Source organism: Aotus nancymaae, unplaced genomic scaffold (assembly GCF_030222135.1).
Source record: "Aotus nancymaae isolate 86718 unplaced genomic scaffold, 86718_ANA_hifiasm-v0.15.2.pri h1tg000002l, whole genome shotgun sequence".
In the NCBI taxonomy this organism is placed as follows: Eukaryota; Metazoa; Chordata; class Mammalia; order Primates; family Aotidae; genus Aotus; species Aotus nancymaae.
Window position 1 is genome coordinate 3,183,716 of NW_026988413.1, and position 23,151 is coordinate 3,206,866.

Here is a 23,151-nt window from a genome sequence, read left to right on the forward strand (position 1 = left end):
TCACTTGAAGGACACAGGTGGGCTCTGTTGCCTTCTGACCAAATCACCCCTCACCAGGGTGGCTGACAGAGTGAGGCCTCTTGCTGTGAACCTCAGTGCTTTTGACACAGAACATAGTCTATAAGCAACAGGTATACACTTGTGATGAGGCACAGATACGTTTTCCATCCTTTTAGAGACAATCAACTAAGATCACATCTTCCTGCAGGGTGGCAGCTGCCATACCATCCCATCCAAAACCTTCATGAACACGAGGTCTGTGGTCAGACTTCCCTTGGGTCCCAAGTCCCCTCCCCTGTCATGCAGAGTGGCCACGTCACACCTCCCTCATCGCATGGTCCTCAAGCATCTTCCACACACCATGGCCACATTATGTGCTGCACACATCATTGGACTCTGACCTGGCTCTTTCCAAAGTCTTTAATATGCAGCTCTATCTTTGAAGCCATGTAGGTGAAGAGCTAAATTTCTTTGCTTTCTGGTTCACTTCATTGGAGTGGAGAATGGGTTTATCTCTATCACACTCAAAATTCCTAGGCCTTCCCACTCACAGAATGACATCCTCCAAGGGTGTCCTGGGTCCCAGCTCCCACAATGCTCCTCCCTATCCTCTTTCAGAGCATCCCGTGAAGTTGAGGGACTTAGCATGCTGTTATGTAGGGGTTGTTCACCTTCTGCAACCCCAGATGAAAGTTATGCTCACAAAGGTCTTATTTCATGTCAATAAAACATGTCACAAGCTATTCAAGGGTTCCTGGATTGAAGGAACGTCCAGCCTGGAATTCTGTATGCTGGGAATCGCACTTGGCCTAGTTGGGCAGCTGGGCTCCTCTCAGCGGCTAGATGGTCTGGAATGGTTCCCGTCACAGGCCTGGTTTCAGGCATGTGGGGGCGGCCAGCTGTGCATTAGCCAGAATGCCCCAACTGTCTTCCATATGCCTCTCAAGTTCCCACAGGTCAACTCAGGTTGGCTGTCATGGTCTAGGGATTCCAACAGCAGCAAGAAAGCCCAGCTACAATGTCCAGCACTCTCCAAGTCTACACCACCACTGTCCCATCAGCTGAAGCAAGTCACGAGGCAGAGCCCAGCCTCGCCGTGGGAGGACACTGTCTTGGGTATCTATGAGAAAGGAGGGTGATAACAGGCATTTTAGCAAATAACCACAGGACCTGTTTGCTGGGGCTGTCATGAGGACTGGATAAGAGCTCTGCATGCATGCACAGGCACACACACATGCACACACATGCACAGCCACACATACATGCACACACACACATACTCACATGCACCACAGCATGCTGTTGTGTAGGTGCACCACACATAGGCACATACATGTGCACACACATGCACACACATGCATACTCATATGCACCACACTCAGGCACACACTTGTGCACACACATGCACACATGCATAGGCACACACATATGCTCACACATGAATGCACTCACACATGCACAGGCATACACTTGAACACATGCACATGCACATACACAATGTACACACATATACACACGTGCATATACATGAACACATGCATGCACACATGCACAGGTGCACACATGCACAGGCACACACGTGCACACACATACATACTCACATGCACACACTGGCACACAGGTGTGCACACATGGGCACACATACACAGTCTCACAGGCACACATGCATACACACATGCATGCACAGGCACACACATGCACACACAGGCACACATGCACAGTCTCACAGGCACACATGCATGCACACACACACATACTCACATGCACATACTGGCACACAGGTGTGCACACATGGGCACACATGCATACACACATGCATGCACAGGCACACACATGCACACATGGGCACACAGGTGTGCACACACAGGCACACATGCACAGTCTCACAGGCACACATGCATGCACACACACACACATACTCACATGCACACACTGGCACACAGGTGTGCACACACGGGCACACATGCACAGTCTCACAGGCACACATGCATACACACATGCATGCACAGGCACACACATGCACACACGTGCACATGCACACACACAGAACTAAACCAGAGCTCCAGTGCTCAATGATACAGTACTACTGTTACTTTTTGTACTCATGTTGTGGATTCCTTGCACCTACCACGATGCCTGCATGTAGAATTGTTCACTGTGTGTTTAGTTGGTGAATTTCTGTGGCTTCACGGCACCTCCTGGGCAAACCGCTGGGATGACTCAAAAAGTCCAAAGAGCTTCTCTTGCATTGTCCATTGCTTAGAATTGTGTTTTGCAGTTTTGCAACATTTTTGATATTTGTAAGACCATGCTCTGGAACATGGAAATGGCCTCGTGTCCCAGCACTCCAGGACCAGAGTTCTCATGTGCTCATCTCCACCAGCACCTGACGGTCCACCTGCGCAGGAGATCCAGGCCAGCTCCGAAGCACCATGGAGGAACACCGGGAGACCTTGCTAACTCTCAGGCAGGGGCAGCTGCCGAGGCGTGCTGGCACAGAACAGCCGTGCGGCACCTAAATCCTTTGGTAGAACTCAGCCTCCTTCTCATCTGGGAGAAAATTGAGGCTTAGAGACATTGAGGGATGTCCAATAATCGCAGAGCAACTGAGAAGCAGACACAGACCCTAGACCTCCCGGGCGACCCCAGGCTCTTTCCCCCACTCACCATCCACCTCCAGCTAGCAGTAAAAAAAAGGTGCATGCCTGGGGCCCTCTGGGGATAGGAGATAGATGTACCCATGTCCCACGAGTTAGCCACGTACCAGGAGCCCCCTGAACAAGTCAGGGACAAAGCCCGTGAGAGCCCGCTGGGCCACCAGGTGCACTCTGGTGATGACACCTCCCCAAGCCCCATACCCCTCTCCTTAGCACTCACCTTGTTTCATGGATGAGCGAGGGTGCCCTGCCCTCAAGAGCCACACCCTGCAGGAGGATAGTCAGCACCCCCAGGAGGCGGGGGAACTGCACAGACGGGGACAGGAAGCCCAGGTGAGGGCATAAGCTACGGCAGCCAGGAAGCCCTTAAGACCGGAAGAGTTACCCAGGTGCAGGTCTCTCTGCAGAGGCACAGAGCATTAGAGGCGGCACCTCCAGGGAGGACCCACTTGGCTTTGCCATGGCAGCTGGAGTGGGAGAGCCGGGGCAGGAGGCCGGGGAGGTGTGGCTGGTGAGCAGAGTCCCCATGGCCACCATGGGGTGGGAAACCTGCAGGGTGAGCTCAAACGCTCTGGCCGGCTGCTGCTCTGGAAAAACCGCTGGAAGCGAAATTCAAAGCTGCAGTCATGGTGAGGAGGCAAATGATGGAAGCTATGGGCTAGAGGCAGAGGCTGCGTCCCGACACAGTGCGCTGGGTTCAGAGCTCTCGGGTCTGCCGGCACACAGCGCCCTCCACGGGGGCTGATTCTCTCCTATGGGGGTGAGTCCCTGCTCGGGGACTGACTTTCTCCTATGGGGCTGTGTGGCACGTGACTCCTCAAATCCCTGGGATCCGCAGAGTGCTGGTCTTTTTGTGCTGATATTGACTGACAGCTTCGGGATGGAGCGGTTCACCAGAAAGACAGGCATGACCTGCTGCTTGGATGGTTTTTTCCACTTAATTCCAATTCTTAGGCCACAGCTCCTAGAACCCAAGCACAAGCCGCTGCCTTGTTTGGCGTTCCCTGAAATGGAGTGACATAACATGAATTCCGTCAGGGCCGACTTCATGGCCCAGCGTGAGTCTGAAACCCCCAATGTACAACGTCACACCTTTGTCTTTTGAATGTCGTGACCACCACCCTCTGTCCAGCCCAATTCACCCTCCCACCTGTGCTGTGCCCAGCCCCATCCTGACATGTGTTTTCAATTCAGGGACTAGGCAGCTGTTCCCCTACTTGTCACCCATCATAGACAGAGCCCTGGCAGTGGAGACAGTGCTGCTAGGTTCTTCCTGAGTAGTCACCAGGAGCCTGAAGTGTGAGGCACCCATGCACCGGGTGGGCAGCACCCCCGCTCCACAGGAGCTTCTCAGGTAACGTTGCATAGCTGGCATGAGCAAAAGAAGCCATGGAAACGAGATGCAGGTCCTTCAGGAGTCCTTTTGGGGGCTCTGCCCGTACCTGGCGTTTCTCCTCTAGGCCTCACCTACACCGCAGCCCTGGGGGCAGCGAAGACCCTGGAGCTGCACCCCCTCCCCAGCTCTGCTGAACCCGGGCAGGGTTTGGCCATGATTCTCAGCTGCTTGGCTCCTGGAATACCTTTGTGTAAAAGAAGATATAACCACATGACCTCCAGGACTGACCGCAGGGAACCCTCGGCACCTGCCAGCCCCTGTTCCTTCAGGGGGGTTTGCAGGCTTGGGGCAAATCGAGCTTGCACACACTGTCGGGAAGGATCCAAGTGGTTGCTGAATAAGGGCTGAGCTCAAGCAGATTATTAAGCAGCAAGACAGATTTTCATGTGTATCTGGCTCTGATTTGTATTTTTAGCATGAAACACACACACACACACACACACACGTGTTTTTGGGGAAGGGCTCCATTTCTCAAAAGCCACCCTTAGGATGACGTATCTCCACTTCTCCACCTGAGCCTGGCACGATAGCCTGGGCCTGCAGGTGTAAGTGCATGTCAGAGTCACCTGTGAACTCACAAACGCCATGGCTGCTCCAGCTTCATTCACAGCAGGAATCCCAAGGCTGCGGCTTTGGGAGCAGAATGGGAACATCCAGCTGCATGGGTGTCTGCAGAGCATCCCAAGGCTGTGCCAGGGACCCATCCTGTGCTCAGGCAAAGACTCTACATGCCTCCTGGACTACAGAGTTCCGGACTCAGCTCTTTTCTTCTTCAAGGAAATCACTGTAAAAGTGTTGTGCAGCGTAGAGATTCAGGAGCCAATGAGACTTTCAAAAGATGCTTGGGCCAGGAGGCGGAAAGAGGGACAAATTTCAGAGTGACTTTAGAGTCCCAGAGATGGCTGTGCCTGCTCTTCCCCTGAAAGAGTGGCATGTGGGCAGCCAGCACTCAGCTGAGGCTCAGCAGTGAGACCGAGGCCCTGGGGGCCAGTGTGGGTGCGGGCACCCTGGAGATGCCAGCACCTCTCAGATACACCATGCACTGCAACACCCAGCCTGGGGTAAAGTCAGCATGTTGGCTATTTAACCAGGTAAAGTGGCATAAAATCAGCAAACCTCTCCAAGAAGCTTTCAGGAAATATGAAAACATTCACCTTCTGGAACTGGGATTGCAATGAGAACTAGGTTCCTTCAAATAAATATAAATATTCCCTGTGAGAAGAGAGATATAAGATCTGGGGATAAAGGAGTTAGATAGATAGATAGATAGGTAGATAGATAGATAGAGGCAGATAGAAAGGTAGGATAGATAGATAGATAATAGATACATAAATAAATGACATAATAGATAGATAATAGAGATATATAATAAATAGATAATAGATATATAGATGATAGATACATAGAATGTACATAGTAGATGATAGGAGATAGATATAGATTGATGATAGATAGGATGGGTGGGTGAATGGGTGGATGGATGGATGGAGGGATCGGTAGATGGATGAGTGGATGGGTAGATGGGTGGGTAGATGAGTGGGTGGATGGGTGGATAGATGGATGGATGGATAGATGGTGGCTGGGTGGGTGAATGAGTGGATAGGTAGATAGATGGGTGGATGGGTGGGTGGATGAGTGGCTGGATGGATAGGTGGATGAGTGGATGGGTGGACGAGTGGATGGATGGATGGATGGATGGTTGGATGGATGGATGGATGGATGGATGGATGGATGGGTGGATGGGTGGATGAGTGGCTGGATGGATAGGTGGATGAGTGGATGGGTGGATGAGTGGATGGATGGATGGATGGATGGTTGGATGGATGGATGGATGGATGGATGGGTGGATGGGTGGATGAGTGGGTGGATGGGTGGATGAGTGGATGGATGGATGGATGGATGGTTGGATGGATGGATGGATGGGTGGGTGGATGGGTGGGTGGGTGGGTGGAGATAAAAGGGGAGCCTTGCACAAGTCACTGGTGTCACTGTGTTATGAACTAACTCTTACAACTAATTCAAGCTTTATATCTGAGACCCAAAATCAACATCAAAATTATGAATTCCTGCTAGAAATGAGAAACTTGCTATAATGTGGGTTTCCACGAAGCTACTTAAGCAAAGGTTGGGGAAAAGCTGGGGAGTCTGAAGCACTGGAATCCTGGTCTGGCTTTGCCTTCATGAGCCATGTGCCCCCATCACTGTTCCTAGCCGTAGGAGCCTGGCTCTCCTCTTGCGGAACAGCATTGCCAGCCCTCCCAGCAGCCAACGCCACCCTCCCCTCACTACAACAGGGGTCACAAGCACCACAGGCCATAGGAATTCCAGCCTAATCCCTGAGTTCCCTTCAAGCATCCTGGAGTTCCTCCATATCCAGGGCTCCTGTCTCAGGGCTCCTCTATCTTGGGGGTTCCTTGCGTGTCACACCTCCAAGAGGTAGCCCCGCAATCCTGGGTCTGCTGCAGGGTGTATTTCCCTGACCATCTTAGTGGCGCTGATACTCCGTGGTGTCTCTCACCCCTGTTGGGTAATGACTGGTGGACCCTGATGGTCATTCGGAGACATCCCAGCTTCTACAGCAAGGCATTGCCAGGTCTCCCTCCTGACTTCCTAACCCACGTGGAGACGGGTAAGGGTCTCCACATTCATTCCCCGCTTTCCTACTGAACGACCCCAGCACTTTGCAGGCAGTCTTGTGCACAGATGCCTTTAACCCGAGTCTCCCGCTTCCCCTGCAGCTGGTGTGGTCTCTGTGATGCAGCTACATCCAGGGGCAGAAAGGAGGGGTAAAAGGAACTTCTGGAAACTTCTGACTTTCCTGATTTGGGTGCCTTTTTCTTTCTTTTCTTTCTCCTCCTCCTTCTTTTCTTTTATTTTTCTACTGCTCATTCTTCTTCTTCCTCTTCTGGAGAAAGTGGACATGAGGCAGGAAGTGGAGCAGCCATTCTGTGGTCATGAGGCATTTGTGAGGAAGAGAAAATTGAAAAATAGGACTCAGAGCGTGAAGCCACCACAGAGGTGCTGCTCTAGCCCCAGCTGCCACCACCTGGTGATTGCACCTGACGGCCGAGCCACTGCAGTGAGGTCCCTGCTGTGTTCACCCACACAGTCCCTGAAACAGAAAGGGAACCCTTTCCATCTTGGCAGAACAAACCCCTACAGGAAAATAACTTGTCCCTGGGTTTCAGAAAACTCAGTAAGCATCAGACTTAGTACTTATCAGGTGACCAGAACAGAGTGAATTTAGAGAAGGGCTTCCACTTTGCTGGAAGTGCTTTAGGGCACGAGACACCAGCAGCTCGGCAGCGTGAAGATGACTGACGGGCTAAAACTAGGAGACGAGGTGTCGGGAGAAAGCCACTAGGAATTATCCAGAAAGCCTCCTTGGAGAAGGTACTATCTGTGATGAAACTCATTTTAACTGGAAAAGTTCGGCAAAATTAGGATGTAACAAGTCCTATTAAGAGAGGGGACGCCTGTTTGCTTACTCTATGGGTGCAGTCAACTCAATTTATCCAAAATTCCAGCAAACAGAAAGAACTAATAAAGATTATTTTCATCTACAGCTGTAGACCTATGCAATGCTAATTGATGTTTATTAAGACATCTTTGGGGAAACAGAAAACCCCAAAGGACCTTATTATCCAAAGAGTCAATTACTTCCAAATTGTTTGGATGTTAAGAGTAAGTTAGTCCATTGTCAGTTCACATTCAGGCTGGTATTTGTAGAATGAATGAAGATGCTGCATGTTCTGTTCAGTCTGTTAATTACGTTCCCCGAAAACTTATCCCTACAGAAAATCTGTGACTAGATGGTAATTTGCTTGGATTCAGTCTGCATAGTAAATGATCATCCGCTTCTTCCTCCTTTGTTTTTGCTTTATTCTATTTTGTTTTCCTTATTCATATTCAGTTACTTCTTCCAACATCCTAAAAAGCAAATGGCTTCTGTAATTAATTTCTGATAGGAGATCTTATGGACGCAGAGATCATGTAGGAAGTCAAGCTTTTTAGCCCAGTTCTGCAGAATGTCCTCGCAAGCTCAATTCTGTCATGATTCAGCAGGCATTCATGTCAGAGGCAAATTCATTTCTGGCAAAATGGGAGAAAGGATTATTTTGGATTCATGAAAAATAAAAGGACTTTGCTCAAAATTGCTAATCTATCATAGATTTGTTACTGTGAGTTTTTCCAAATCAGGCTATAACCTAAATGCTATGGGCTGATTATCTAGCATTTGACTAGCAGAACCCAGGTCAGCCATCGTTTCTCCCAAACTCTCAGCACACAGGGGCCTTGGGATATCAGAGAATCACAGCATCTTAGTGTACGGCTCTGAGAACAGGTATGAGCCACTGCTACTGTCCTGGCTAAATCCAAAAGGATAATGAATATTTCAACAAAAGACCCAAACCTGAACACCAATGCCTCTGACAACAGGCAAATGAATTATTTACACAAATGGGAAACTGAAACTGGCTAGTGGAATTTTCTGATATTAAAACATACAGAGGAAAAATCACTGGGTACCAATTTCACTGAGAACAACACAATTCCATAGAATGCCACGGACACACTTCAGTGACACCCCTGCTCTCTCACAGGGTGGCCTGTTCCAGGGGACTCTGACTTCCGACCACGTTGGGGCTTTCTTCTTGCACTGCCCGAGTCCCGTCAGAGCCCACGGGGAAGGCAGCGCCCACCCCGACTCGGCGGCAGCAGTCTGGACGTGGGCCTGCTTCTTAGTCTACCCTTGCCTCTCCCTCGCCTTAACAGTCTCACTCCTTCTCCCTCTAGTTTCTTCAGTAGTTCTGCATATCTTGCAATAATTAAATAAAGGTTAATACTTTTATGCACTTGTTTCAGTCGGAAGTTATTCTTGTAATATGCTTAGAGCTGAATAGCAGCTTAGATATCACGCATTTCAAACTCTTCCTTTACACTTATGAGAAAACTGGGACCCAAAGAGGAGAAATGACTTATTCCAAGTCACGCTGATAGAGGGTATGAAGCCAAGACTAGAATCCACATCTCCCAAAGCCCATAGTAATACTTTTTCTTTATACCACTTTATCTCAATTGTACTTCAGGATGCAAGGGAGGTATAATTTGGCTAACTGTTTCAATGGCTTTGAAGAAACTTCTGAACCGAAGGTTAATATCAGCGGGACTTTGTTACAACACAGGTTTTTAACTACCATATATTTGAATCTGCATGATTTAAAATCCACTATTTAAAAAAAAGTTCCACCAGGTGCAGTGTCTCATGCCTGTAATCCCTGCACTTTGGGAGCCTGAGATAGGCAGATCATGAGTTCAGGAGTTCGAGATCAGCCTGACCAACATGGTAAAACCCAGTCTCTACTAAAAATACAAAAATTAGCCGGGAATGGTGGCATGCACCTGTAATCCCACCTACTCAAAAGGCTGATGCAGGAGAATCACTTGAACTTGGGAGGTGGAGGTTGCAGTGAGCCAAGATTGTGCCACTGCACTCATGCTGTGCAACAGATCGAGACTCCATTTCAATAATAATAATAATAATAACGTTCCATTCCTCAAAATAATTAAAAGTATAGTTACCATATAACGCAGCAATCACACTTCTGGGTATATTTACAAAAGAACTAAAAGTGGGGTGTCAAAGAGATATTTGCACATCTGTGTAAATAGCCAAGAGGCTGAAGCCACCCAAGTGTCCATCGATGGATGGATAGATAAGAAGACATGGTCTCTATACACAATGCAATACTACTCAGCCTTAAAAAGGAAGGAAATTCTGACACCTGCTCCAACACATAGGAACCTGGAGGACATCACGCTGAGTAAAGTAAGCCAGACACAAAAGGACAAACACTGAATGATTTCATTTATATGAGGTCCCTAGAATCGTCAAATTCATAGAAACAGAAGATAGAATGGTACGTGGCAATGACTGAGGCGTGAGAGAGAATGGAGACGTGTTTCATGGGTGCAGAGTTCTCATTTTGCAAGATGAAAAAATTCAACACACCCGTTGCACAACAATGTGAGTATACTTTACACTGCTAAACTCTACACATGGTAAATTTTTGTTACATGGGGTTTTTTTACAATTACATTTAAAAATTTTTAAGAAACAACATTCCTTAAATATAACCCTCAGATATAATCAAAGCTCAAGATAATACAACCCCTGATGCAGACACACTTGCTCAGAGAAGCATTACAATGTGAAGTGCAATTTTTCATCAGAGTCAGCTGTAGAGACAGCCAACAAGAAAATACAAGCAATGTCTCTTTTTCTTTTCAAATATCACCAAAAGAAATATTTTTGTATCGCTTTTCTGGGCTCCAAGTCTGCTAAGAAGAAAGCGACTCTAAGGCCTTTCTTTCTGCTACATAGTATAACTGAGACAAGTAATTAAAGCTTCACCGAGGCGGCCTTTGGGCAGGTGGTGATCACTGTTTTAATTAAGTGCATGTATCAGACTGTTGGAATTAATATATTTGACGCGACAGACGTTTTCTGTGCTCATTTAGAATTTTTAGTCATTTACTATCTATGTGGTATTGGAATTAGGGCCCTTTGTGAATTTTATTCTGTTCAATTTTGCAGTTTGTTTATATTTTGTCACGTTACACCTATTACTGAGTAATCTCAACTGTAATGTGTACAAAGGAAATTTTAAGGAAATAGAAAGTGCTTTTCTGTGGGCATGAGACCTGCTTTTAGTTAGGATGAGCCATTTAGTGACCACTAATTCAACTGCAGCATCTTGTGACTCCAGCCACATTCCAGGAGAGGTTTCTCAGTACATGCCTCCACCTGTGCCGTCCTTTCCAGCCTCAATGCCACTGCCAGATTTAAAAGCCTTTTGTGCGCACCCCATCCTGAACCTCCTCCGGGCCCTGCCTCTCATTGCCCCGTTCCCTCCACCATCCTGCTACTAAACCTTTCTTCCTAAACTCCTACTCTCTGCACTGAACCCTTATTTAGGAGCCTGTGAAGTCTCCAAGCCCCCAACCACAAGCCTGAGCTTCTCCTCGTGGTTCCCAAGAGGCTGGGTATTCGGCTCTCCTCCACCGTGAGCATCATGGCCTCCATCTCATCGCGCTCCTCCTCATTCCGTGCTGAAAGGACTCAGCCCCAGTCGCAGTGTGCACCCCCTCTTGGATCCTCTCCCACCTCCTCACCCCACCTCACACTTCCTGAGCAACAACACTTAGTTGGCGCACTCCTGAGCATCTGCCCAAGAGACGGAGAAGCACATGTCCGCACAAAGACTAGTATCAAGGGTCTATGCCATCAATATTCATCCTAGAAACAGCGCAAGCACATTCAAACTGAAGCAATAGTCAAACCGGAAACAATGCAAGCATCTGCCTGGTGAACGGATACGTAACATGTGGTTCCTCTCTACAGCGGGTTACTCTTCATCAACAAAAAAGAATAAACTGCCGATGACTGCTTGGGCATGGATGAATCTCACACTGATGCCGAGTGAAGAGGCCAGTCTCAAAAGATCCCGGACTGCCTGATTCCATCTACATGAACATCCAGAAAAGGCAAATCCGTAGGAATGGAAAACGGGTTTGTGGTTGCCTGGGCTGGGGTGAGAATGGAGATTGAGTACAGACAGGTGCTAGGCCTTTCTGGGTGATGGAAATGTTGGAAATGGAATTGGAGTACCAGTTGCATAATTATACATTTTATATATACCATTGAATTATACATTTAAAATAGGTGAAACTTACAGTATGTAAAATTATTATCACTATTATTAATGCAAAAAATTTTTAAACTTAAAAATATGTTTTAAAATCTGGTAACTGGTAGCTGGGTGCGGTGGCTCATGCCTATAATTCCAGCACTTTGGGAGGCCAAGGCAGGCAGATCACCTGCGGTCGGGAGTTCGAGACCAGCCTGACAAACAGGGTGAAACCCCGTCTCTACTAAAAATACAAAAAATTAGCTGGACATGGTGGCACATGCCTGAATCCCAGCTACTCAGGAGGCTGAGGCAGGAGAATCGTTTGAACCAGGAGGCGGAGGTTGCCGTGAGCCAGGAATGTGCCACTTCTCTCCAGCATGGGCAACAGAGTAAGATTCCATCTCAAAAAAAAAAAAAAACCCTGGTGACATTCTTCCCCTTTCTACCACGTCCCTTCCATGAACTTCAGAAACACGTAGGGATCACACCACAGAAAAGTGGGCCGTGGAGTCCTTCCCAGCTTGTGCTCGTCTTGTGGTTTGGGGAGTTTATTTTTTTCCTGAGAAAACCATGTGCAAACCTTGAGTCTTTAACTTCCCTTCACTTTCTTCCCAGTGTGGACTCTGGTCGGGGCTCCAAGCCATCCAGAGTCTGGCCCCACCCTCCCTTCTCCAAGATCAGCAAGAGCTCAGCCGTGGTCGAATTAGGCTCTCAGCCACTGCCCAGCCATGGTCAGGTTAGGCATTCGGCCACCGCCCAGCTGTGCTCGGGTTAGGCCCTCGGCCACCGTTCAGCCGTGGTCGGGTTAGGCGCTTGGCCACTGTTCAGCCGTGGTCGAGTTAGGCGCTTGACCACTGTTTAGCCGTGGTCGGATTAGGCGCTCAGCCACCGCCCAGGCTGCCTCCCTTGTTTCTTTGGTTCTTCCCTGCCTGGGAGCAGACATCCCACCTTCCTTTCTTTCGCTCTCTGTGAAGCCAAGCCGTTTCTCAGGCCATATGAAATCCCACAGTCTCCCTTTTCTGACATCACCCAGCACTCCCTTTCCCCTGACCACCTGGGGAGCAGGCCCCCCTGCCCAAGCGTGAGGGGCCCTGGACCCAGCTGCGTCTGCATTTCTGTATGTTCCTGGGGCACCTGGGAGGAGCCTGTAGGAGACTCTCTGTAAATAAAGTCGACTGCTCATGCTCCTCAACAGCCCGCCGACCCAGCCCCCAGGGGCCACACGCTTAGGCTCAGACCCTGGAGGCCGTCCGGCCCCACCCGCACCTCGTGTCTGAATTCCCCTGCATCGCATCCTCCGGGTGGGATCCCACAGTCTGTTCTTGACACCCCCACAGGCATGAAATTCTACTTTTTGAAGCAGTCCATTCCAATTTGGGAAAGCTCTTGCTGATGGAAACTTCTTCCCCGTCTAGAGCCCACCTTGACCCCTCGAAACCCGTCCCCTCTGCCTGTTGTCACAGAGCTGCCCTTAAGGCCACACAAAATGAGCACAGCTCTTCTCGCTGGCAGTCCTTCCTGCCTCCTCAGTTTTCATTCCTTCCACACAAACTTCAGAACTCCTCAGCACCAGGCACCCTCCGGTGAGCAGGCACCACCATCTCCACCTGTTACACGGGGATGTAAACGGCAGACCCACCGTGGCCTGGCCAGCCTGAGCGAGCGGCACCGCTGCAGGCCATGCAGGTGTGGGGCTGTCCTCACTGCGGCCATGCAAGGGAAGAGTGACGGGGCGCCGCGCCGAGCCCACAGCCTCCATCCCTGAAGACACTCACTTCTTTTCCACCCCGGCTGCTTAGCTACACTCTCCCGCCTTGTTCTAGCAGGCTTGGAATTTGGGGAACTGAATTCAGGACTGTCCGTGCCTCTCCTGCACTGGCAGGACCACCGTGGCTGGCAGATCCGTGAGCTGTCGCTTTTCTCTGCAGGGTGGCGTCCTGCCGCAGGCCCAGGTGCCCTCCCAGCTCCACCTTCCACAGCGTTTAGATGAGCCCTTGCAGTGATTTATTGGCTATCGTCAGTTATAAGTCAGTTTAGGAACAAATGACAGAAACTTGGTCTGACATAAACAAATGGGTTTTTATTTGTCCCATAAAAACAAGCCTGGAGATAGGGGAGGCCTGCCAGGGAGGTGGTCAGGGCCCTGCACTCCCTATGGCCCCGCGTTCCCATCATCTGCACGGCTGCCTCTGGGCACAGACCACTGTGGGCACATCCCTCCAGCAAGGACAGAGAAGATGCTCCGGAGCAGGGAAGAGCTGTCCCAGAGCCTCTGCCTCCCTATTAGAGGAAGGGGCATCTGCCCGTGTCGTCCCGCCTAAGTGCCACTGGCTGGAGCTCAAAGGAAGCTTAGAAAACTGAGTGTTTGGGAGGGCATGTTGCTGCCTGAGAAAAATCAGAATTCTACACTTAAGGAAGAGTGCGGCAAGATCGTGTGCTCTGCAGGCAGCCTCGGTCACAAGAAAAACTGTCAGAGAGAGGAGAGCCCTGGGGCACCCGGCCGGCGCTTGCTCCAGACCTGTGTGGGAGTCAGCTTGGCTGTCGCAGCAAATCCCACAGATTGGGCTGCTGATGGGCAGCTCACACACAGAAGTTCTCACAGCTCGGGATGCTGGCAGACCACGAGCAAGGGGTGGGCAAGGCTGGATCCCTCCGATGCCTCCCTCCCTGTCTCTTCCCTGGGTCCTCGAAGGGTCGGCTTTCTGGGAGTATCTGTGTCCTCATTGCCTCTTCTTATAAGGACACCGGTCAGATGGGATCAGGACCCACCCTAATAACCCCATTTTAATTCAATTATCTCTTGAAATGCCTTATCTCCAAATACAGTCACATTCTGAGGTCCTGGGAGTCAGGGCTTCAACATGTGAATTGGGGGGTGAACTTAACTCAGCCACAGCGACTGAGGATGACCTCAGTCCCTCCTTGAGGCTGCCAGCCTGACCCAGAGCGTCCACGCAGGCACTCTGCAGACCACATTTATACATGCCTGCATAAATATACGTGTTGGTCTGAACTTGTGTTTTAAGAGAACTTAGGAAAATCTAGACACAGCATGACCAAAACCTTACCTGATCAAATAATTCTAAATAATCCTTTCTAGAATGATACTGTACATCGAGCCGTCAATTAGATGGTTATTTTCATACTTGTTATCAGAATCCGAATCTGTCATAACTAAAACCAAGTTTAACCTACACACCAGGAAGTGGAAAACTGTTAAGTACCCAGAAAAGACTGACTTCATTCTCTACTAAATACAGGTCCGAGGTTCCTATAGCTACACCCTTCTTGTGTACAAATGGCCCCAGCTTTTAGGATAAAATGCATTCCTGTAAATATGTCAGACGCACTGCTATGAGCCTGCACTTCTGAATTCAGGTTCCAGAGAATGACGGGCATCATCAGTGGGCAAAAATCACGGGAATTTTTTAATAGCTGCCAAAGGCTGAGAAGAAGCCGGGGCTGGAGGCTTCAGTGGGAAGGGTTCTCTCTCTCCACCCGTGCTCCCCGTGGAGCGCCTCTCCTCTTTACTGTTTCAGGCTCTCCAGGGCTTCCTAGATACCTGGTGGGTATAGAAGGCCTTGAGGGCTGGACCAAGCCTCTCTCCTTCCGCTCAGCATGGGGGCTGAGACGTCCGTCCTCACCAGGGTCCTGCCCTCTGAGAATCCACTCTAAACTTCTTGGAGGGAACTGTACTGAACACCTGGGCCTGGACAACTGAGGAGAAGGAAGAGGAAGAACAGATACAACTTCCCTGTGTTAGGCTAAGAAAAGAAAAGGAAAAAAAAAAGAGGCGAAGCCCCAGCTCAGCCAGCTTGGATACTTGAATGATGTGTGGAAATGAAAATCTTGAGTTTTGGGTACAGCTCATGAAAATTTTGAGTTTCGGGTAATGCTCATGCCTGTGCTGCTGGCCCGGGTGTCCTACAAGCCCCATTCCTGGACTGCACACCCTGTTTGCCTGGAGCCAAGTAAAACCCAGGGGAGGACCCAGGTGTCAAGGCTGCGGCTGCTCTGTGCAGGCCGCCTGCATCCACCCAGCACTGAACACACAGATCCCTCTCGGTCTCCACAGAACTCGTGGTCAGGGCAGAGGGACACGTTACATATGAGTGCTTGCTTTCCTTCTGGGGATGACAGTTGCATACCATTGATAAGGGATTCAGAACACATGGGATTTGAAACCAGGGTAAATTTAGTCCAAGATCTACCAAACAGTAGGTGATCAACAATGTTTCTTTAAGCTCTTCCTGAGTAAACTCAATATTGTGAATATCCAAAGGGCTGAGTTTTCTGAGATGAGGCTGGGCAAGTCCTGTAGGAGACAGAGTGGGCAAGCGTGTCATAGTCCCTCAAACCACTGGACCCCCAGTTTCACTAAGATAAGACAAGTGTCCTACAGAATGGATCGGCACAGCATGCTCAATGATTTGAATGAGCCCGGGTCACCCTGCTGAGGGGCAGACTATGACAGAGAGGAGTCACAGCATCAGTCCAGCTTTGGATGACGTGGGGTATCTTAAAAGACACACTTAGTTCACAGAACCAACTACATTGTCCTCTGAGAAGGAAAAGAAAAATATAGAAAGGAAGTCAAAATTTCTTCTTGAGAAGCTAGTCCCCTCAGGGAGCAGAAATGGGCTAAAATAGAAAAAGAAACTAAAATTAAGTCATTTAAGAATTTCATGAAAAAAGTAAGAGTCATCTTCATCAGTAACGATTTTGATAAAATTTCTTAAGTATCTTGTTGAAGCTCCTTCCCATGTCACAAGAGCCCTGGGGACGGACAGACATGCCCTTGGCTGATGAGGAAGGTCTGGGAACCTGCCTCCACCAAGGCTGCCACGCTCAGGAAAAGCGGACTTAGAGGCTAGACCAGGTCCTAGACCCAGAGGTCTTTCTGGAAAAACTGTTAGACATGTTTCAGGCAAAGAAAAAGCAAAAAGGCATATTCACCTTCAACTGCTCTTCAAAAAGAGATTAAGAGAAAGGATTTTACATTAAAGAATCAAGAACATTAACAGAACTGAGAACAAAAATCGTGTGATCATTCCACGACTGCAGTGTGATTTGCAGTCGTAGAACTGTCCTTGCATCCTGGGATGAAACCCACCTGATCATGGTGAATGATCTTTTCGATGTGCTATTGGATTCAGCTTGCATCTATGTTCATCAGTGATGTTGGCCTGTGGTTTTCTTTTTAGTTGTTGTATCCTTATCTGGTTTGGGTGTCATGGTAATCCTAGCCTTGTAAAATGAGTTGAAAGCTGAAAAAGTTCTGCACAAGACCAGGCCAAGGTAGGAGGATCACTTGAGGCCAGGAGTTCAAGACCAGCCAGGGCAACATAGTGAGACTGTCTCTACAAAAAAAAAAAAAAAAAGTTTCTGAACAGTAAACAAAACAATCAACAAAGTGAATGTACAACCTACAGAATAGGAGAAAATATTTGCAATCTCATTATCTGACAAGGGATTAATAAGCAAACTATATAAGGAGCTCAAATAACTCAACAGCAAAAAATAAAAATAACATATGATTTTAAAATGGTTCAAAGATCTGAACAGATACTTTATGACAGAAGACATGCACATGGTCAACAGGTATATGAAAAAAATGTTCAACCTCACTAATCATCAGAGAAATGTAAGTCCAAATCACAGTAAAATATCGCTTCGCCTCAGTCAGAATGCTTTTTCTCAAAAAGACAGGGAATAACAGATGCTGGTGAGAATGTGGAGAAAGGGGAACCCTTGTTTACCACTGGCAAGATTGCGAATTAGCACAGCCACAGTGGAGAACAGTATGGAGGTTCCTCAAAATCTAAACATAGAACCACTATATGATCCAGCAATCCCACTGGTGGGTATATGTTTAAATCTTCACTCCCGTGTTTATTGCAGCACTATTCACGGTAGTCAAAATATTGAATGAACACAAGTGTCCATCTGTGGATGAATGGATAAAGAAAATGCGGTATAAACATACAGTGGAATATCATTCAGCCGTAAAAAGATTGAAATCCTTTCATTTACAGCGACATGATGTTAAGTGAAATAAGCCAAGCACAGAGAGACAAATACCACATGTTCTCACTCACATGTGGGGACTAAAAAAGAGGACCTCGTGAAGACAGAGAGTGGATTGGGGGTTACAAGAGGCTAGGAAGGGCAGGGGGGTGGGTGGGGAAAAAGAGAGGCTGATTGAGGGTATAAATATATATGCAGAAAAAAATCAGACCCAGTGTTTGATAGCTCAGTAGAGTGATTATAGTTATCATTAATCAGCTGCTTTGAAATAGCTAGAAGAGAATAATTCAGTTGTTCTTAGCATAAAGAAAAGGTAAATATTTAAGGTAATGGATATTCCCATTGCCACAGTTTGATTATGTGAGTGTAAATTATCACATGTACCCTGAAAATATGTACATCTAATAGGTGTCAATAAAAGTAAATACTTATTTAAAAAGAGAATAGATGCCTGAGTTCTTTCCACCACTTGGCTAATATATACAATGTCGTTACGAATGTGGGCATAAAAATCTCTATTTGCGATCCTACCTTTATCTCCTTTGGGTATATAACCAGAAGTGGCATTGCTGGATCCTATGACAGTTCTATCTTTAATTTTTTGAGGACCAACCATACTGGTTTACATAGTGGCCATACCATTTTACATCCTCACCAACTTTATGTAGTTTTCAATTTCTCTACACCCTTGTCAACACTTTGGCTTTTTGATTGTAGCCATCCTAATGGACATCAGGTGATATTTCATTGTGGTTTTGGTTTTCATTTATCTAATGTGAATGATATTCACCATCTTTCCATGTGCTTATGTGGCCATTTGTATACCCTCTTTGAAGAAATGTCTATTTAAAGCCTATGCCACTTTTAAATTGAGTTACTTATTTTGTTGTTGTTGCTGAGATTTAAATGGTCTTCATATATTCCGGATATTAACCCCCATCAGATATATAATTTGCAAATATTTTCTCTCATTCGGTAGGTTGCCTTTTCACGCTATTGATTGTGTACTTCACCATACAGAAGTTTTTAGTTTGATGTAGTCCCATTTGTCTATTTTGCTTTTGTCACCTGTGCTTTTGGTGACATATCCAAAAAAATCATGCCAACTTAATGCATGAAGTTTTCCCCTATATTTCCTTCTAGAATTTTTATGCTTTTGGTATCATATCTAGTTCTTTAACCCATTTTGAGTAAATTTTTGTGTAAGGTTAGGGTCCAACTTTGTTCTTTTGCATGTAAATATCTAATTTTTCCAACATCATTTGTTGAAGAGGCTGTGTCCTTTCCTCACTGAGTGGTCTTGGCACCCTCACCAAAGATCATTTGACCATATGTGTGAGGGTTGATTTCTGAGATTTATATTCTATTTCATTTTTCTATGTCTTTGTGACAGTATCATGCTGTTTCAATTATGTAGTTTTTTAATTACTGTAGTTTTTGAAATCAGAAAGTGTGAGACCTCCCTCTAACATTGTTCTTTTACAAGACTGTTTTGGCTATTCAGGGCCCCTTGAGATTCCATGTGAATTTTAGAATGGATTTTCCTATGTTTGAAATAAAAATGGGGTTTTGACAGGGATTGCATAGAATCGATAGTATTGGCATCTTAACAATATTGTCTTTTGATCCATGAACATGGGATGTCTTTTCATTTATTTATGTCTTCTTTAACAGCTTTCATCAACATTTTCTAGTATTCAGTATAGTTTTAACATTTTGTTTACAAGTCCTTCACCTCCTTGGTTAAGTTTATTCCCCAGAGATTATTTTTTTAAAAAACAAAATCTACTGCATCTAAGCAAGAGGAGTTCTTCCATCTTCTCCTTTCCTTAGTCAATGTAAAGTCTAAATGGTATTTAATTGTTCCTTTATAAGAAACCATACTTGCAGGTCGAAATAGCCTTAATAATTGTGTATTGTCAGCTTACTCCAAAGCAGCCCACTTAGATCCCAGCCCAAGGCCAGGACCACCTGGGACCGAGAAGACATATTCTCCAAAGACAACTTCCACTGCAAAGATAAGCTGTGTGTAACTGGCAACCATTGGAGAACTGAAGATGAAGGACTGTTTTGTTTTGTTTTTCCAGCATGGATAATGCAATTAGACTGAGCCCTGAGATTGCTAATTACAACAATCTCAATAAATACAAATAACTCTAATCCATCATGCCACCGTCAGAAGCAATTATATTTCAGGTAAGTCAGTTCAAAGGCATGACTAACTCCCTACAAGCAGCCCAACTGTCCGTGGGTGTTGAGTGGCTATAAAACATCACGCCCTTCATCTCTGCCAAGGAGCAAGCTCAGGTGCACAGCTGGGTTTGGCTGCCAGGCTTTCCTTGGGAGAACAAGTGCTACAGTCCCAGGTCAGACTCCAGGCTGAGCGCAGAACATCAAAGGAAGTCAGTGGTGGAGAGTGACTCGTCCCGAGGGCAGCGACATCGTCTTGATGTCCAAGCCCTGCGCATTTTGGTTGAAGCTTCTGACGCCATCATTGCCAAGCAGAGGCCTTGATGAAAGCTTCCCTGTCTAGCAGGCTCACCTTTCACACAACTGTACCTAATCCCTGAATCTCACCTGCACAGCCCAGCCAGCCCACTGCTGCTGTGCTCCCAAAGCGATAGGGACAGAAGGTGACAGAGGCCCTGGGAACTGAGCAGGCAAAGGAGTCCTTTACAATTTCTCTTCGGCATGAACCAAGTGACATCCTGTAGGATGACCAAGACTTATCATGCGAGTAGCTCACAAGCAGACACAGAATGCCAACCCGGTGTGTCCCTGCACGAGCGCTGGGTGAGAGAAGGCAGGCAAGCCTGAGCCTTTCGAGCAGGAGTGGCCAGTCCTGCCAGGTGGTTGACCCAGGCAGTGGCAGCAAGTGACAGAGGTTCCTGTCCCAACCCCTCCCCCAGGGTTGCCCAGCCCTGGGAAGCCACCACTGGGGAGATGCTAGCACCCTCATGTTGGTGCCCCTCCTCCTGGGGTCAGCAACAAGCAGGCCCTGGCCTGAGGACACACTGGAGAGCAAAGCAACAGAAGCAGAGGAATCCGCGAGACGGGCTGGAGTCCACCCCGCGAAGGAATCCGTGAGACGGGCCTGAGTCGATTCCGCGAGGCAGGACTGAGTCGAATCCGTGAGACGGGACTGAGTCGAATCCATGAGACGGGCCCGAGTCCACCCCGCAGGGGAATCTGTGAGACGGTCCTGAGTCCACCCCGCAGGGGAATCCGTGAGATGGGCCCGAGTCCACCCCGCAGCAGGGAGGTCGCCCAGGTGCTCCCTGCAGAGCCAGAGTCCGTGGAACAGCAGCTTGGAAATCAACTGACAAGTTGCTGACCACCTCAGAGTTATCCACGGTCACAGGTGACTTGAAAATTGTAGCTCAGACGAGGCACACATGGACCTATAGTGAGAGAAAAGGGGAGTCAGAAAGTATTTAACATTTTTTTAAACAATTGTGATGTGAGCCTATCAGCGCTGGTCCCAGGAGGTGGCTGCCTGGTAGGTGGATCTGATGAGGAGCCCACAGCCCCTGCTGCCCACAGCCCTCCCCACCAGCCTCGGGGCCCCCTCCCAAACAAGAGTCACTCCTCCCAACCACAGGAAAGGATGAGATGCTGACCGCAGGGCCCTGCTGAAACCATGACTCTCCAGGGAAGGGAGAGGCTGGCTGCCACACCCCTGACTCCACCTACACACGTGAGGAGGGACGCACCACTTCCTTGGGTTCAAATCCCAACTCAACCACTTACTGGCTGCGTGGGGGGATTAACAAGCTCGTCTGTATAAACCGCTGCTACGAGAGTCTGGCAGGCACGTGGCAGGCCTTACGCCTTTGTCTGTGGTTATGATTGTTATCATCATTAGTTGTCACTTAGAGAGAGACGCTCAGAGCTCCCATGACATGGTGTGGAAGACAGCAGAATCAGCAAACACTGCGTTAGAATAGTAGGGGTCAGCGACAAAGCTGGGGGTGTGCATGGAATGGGAAGGGGCCACGGGCCAGGGGACCTCAAAGAGGAGGAAATCAGGGAGGACCCGGGGAAAGTTGCCATCCAGTGGGGAGTCCATGAGAGCCCACGGTGGAGGACCTTGGATGGCCCATGTGCCTGCCGTGCCTCCTGGACCCCCGGCTCCTCCTCTAATAAGCTCTGCTGCCCTGAGGGAGTGAGACAACTCCTCGGAGCGTGGGTTCCCTAGAAGGCCCAGCCATCACCCTTTCAACTAAATGGAGGCTTGCAAATCACCAGGGCCCCCTTGGTCTCAAATCTTGGAGCCAGCAGGATATACAACCGTCTGCGGGCCCAGAGCAAGACCACAGCTTGCCCAAACGATGGCCGCCGCAAAATGTGACGTGAGAGAGACTGGCAAGACCCTCCTTCCCCAAATCATCCGCAGCATCTGTAAAAACCCTGCCACTATGGCTTCATGCCTATGGATTCATCCTACCACTGTCAGGCTTCAGGAGTCCCTGCCACACATAGGTTTATACACTGCAAGCTCATCACAGCGGCTCTAAGCCCCTCTCCTGGAACCTGTCTCTTACCTGGCTGGACTCATATGGTCCACATGTCCGCAACCCTGGACCTCAGCCTCAGTGCACCTTCTCCTCTGCTGCACCCCCACCCCACGCCCCAGCTCTGCCACTTTACCACCTCTGGGTTTCCTGCACCTCCCCTTTCTCCCAGCCCACACCAGAGTCTGGACACCATTGGCCTGGTGACCTCAGGGCTGGGTCCCCCAGCAGTCTCCAGAGTATGTCCTCTGCTCATCCACCCTCTGCAAAGACCCTCAAGCAGCCTCTCTGTGAGGCTACACCCCACAAAGCTGACATTTGTCTTGGCTCCAAATGGCCAAATAGTGGCAATTTCGTGTGGTTCAACCCATAAATGGTGGAGAGGACTGCAGAGCTCCTGTTTAGAATCCTCAGCTGCTCCATTTGCCAAGCTGCTTAGCTACCTAGCTCCAGCCTGCCCCTCCACACTACCTAGCAACGCCAAGCGCACGGCATCCAGAACTCTCCCTGCATTTTGCCTTGGCTGTGGCTTGGCTGTGGAGCCTTTCTGCCTGGCCATATCCACATGTTCTCCTCTCTTCCCACTCATCCTAAAGACCCAGCCTAGCTGTCACCACCTCTAGAAAACCTTCCTTGACCAACCCTAGTCCACAGTAAGCAGTGCCCCTGTCCCTAAAGTTTCCCTGGGAATAATACTGCATTGATCACATTGGCTTCAGTGATCTGTTTTTCCTTCCACTTCACCTGCTCTACTGTAGAACTCACAGGGCAGGACCAAGGTTTTCATATCCCCATCACCTGGAATAGCAGCCCTTGGTTAACATGTACTGAATGAATCACAGGAACTGTTGGCTGGAGCTCAT

General features: G+C 48.4%; 1 long non-coding RNA gene across 1 annotated transcript; it reads right to left on the reverse strand.

Moving 5' to 3' along the window:
• Positions 1–13,899: 13,899 nt before the first annotated feature.
• On the reverse strand, positions 13,900–22,847 carry LOC105712295 (uncharacterized). Its single transcript, XR_010338771.1, has 6 exons — positions 22,319–22,847; positions 20,997–21,175; positions 20,542–20,809; positions 20,352–20,426; positions 14,266–14,358; positions 13,900–14,027 (listed from the first exon to the last, which is right to left on the reverse strand). It is a non-coding gene; the product is annotated as an uncharacterized LOC105712295 (long non-coding RNA).
• Between the last annotated feature and the right edge of the window lie 304 nt (positions 22,848–23,151).